Source organism: Silene latifolia, chromosome 9 (genome assembly GCF_048544455.1).
Source record: "Silene latifolia isolate original U9 population chromosome 9, ASM4854445v1, whole genome shotgun sequence".
NCBI classification, from domain to species: domain Eukaryota; kingdom Viridiplantae; phylum Streptophyta; class Magnoliopsida; order Caryophyllales; family Caryophyllaceae; genus Silene; species Silene latifolia.
In genome coordinates this window covers 224,448,773-224,449,946 of record NC_133534.1, presented here as the reverse complement: position 1 = coordinate 224,449,946, position 1,174 = coordinate 224,448,773, and positions in this window count along the sequence as shown.

Here is a 1,174-nt window from a genome sequence, read left to right as displayed (position 1 = left end):
CTACTTGAAAAATATGTACTTGCTTTAGTAATGTCCTGTACTAAACTTCGACCCTATTTTGAAAGTCACCCAATCATTGTAAGAACCAACTTGCCTATCAAATCTGTCCCGAGAAGGCCTGAGTTGTCGGAAGAATGGCAAAATGGTCAAGATAAATCAAGACCTATGATATAACCTTTGAACCCGGACGGCAATTAAGTCTCGGCACTAGCAGACTTCGTGGTCTGAATTCACCCTACCCTAGAACCAGACCTCATAAAAGAGGTCAACCTTCTTGACACACAAAAAACAGACCAGGAATGGATTCTCCATGTAGATGGGGCAACAAATATGAAAGGCACTGGCCTAGGATTAGTCCTAAAATCACCACGGGAGACCCGATTGCACAAAGTTAGTTGTGAGTTCAAAGCCACGAATAATGAGGTTTGAATATGAAGCCCGATTCTTTGGATTAAAGGTATGTATAGAACTCGGTGTAGCAAACCTCAAGGTAAAAACCGACTCTCTTTTAATTTCCAATCAAGTTAAAGGAGTATATCTTTGAAAAGATTCAAAAATGATACTCTATTTGGAATATGTCAAAAACCTTTGCAAAAAATTCAAAACCTTTGACATTGACCAAATACCAAGGGACTTAAATACCCAGGCGGATGCCCTAGCCACTGGGATCAAATTTCACCTTCTTGTGTTTGACAAAATACCCATCGTCCACCTGCTGGAACCAACCATAGAAAAGCCTGAACGAATTTGCCCTATTCAGGAAGATACAAATTCCTGGACTAAACCTTACTATGATTGGTTCCTACAGGGGATACTCCCTGCAAATAAAAACGAAGCAAGGGCCCTGAAAATCAAAGCATCCACTTATACCATTATAAATAACACCTTGTTTAAAAAGTCTCAGTCGGACCTTACTTACGTTGCCGGAACCAAATGAAGCCACCCAGGTTATAAAAGACATACATAATGGCTACTCGCAGAAATCATAAAGGTGGAAGAAGCACGGCAAGCAAAATTCTCGGGATGGCTACTTCAAGCCAACCCCGAGAGTGATCGCATAGCATACAGCTCGAAATGTGAAGCCTGTCAAATCCATTCCCCCTACATCCATCAACCATCAGAACTACTACATTCCATCTCGGCCCCCTGGCCATTCATGAAATGGGGCATGGAC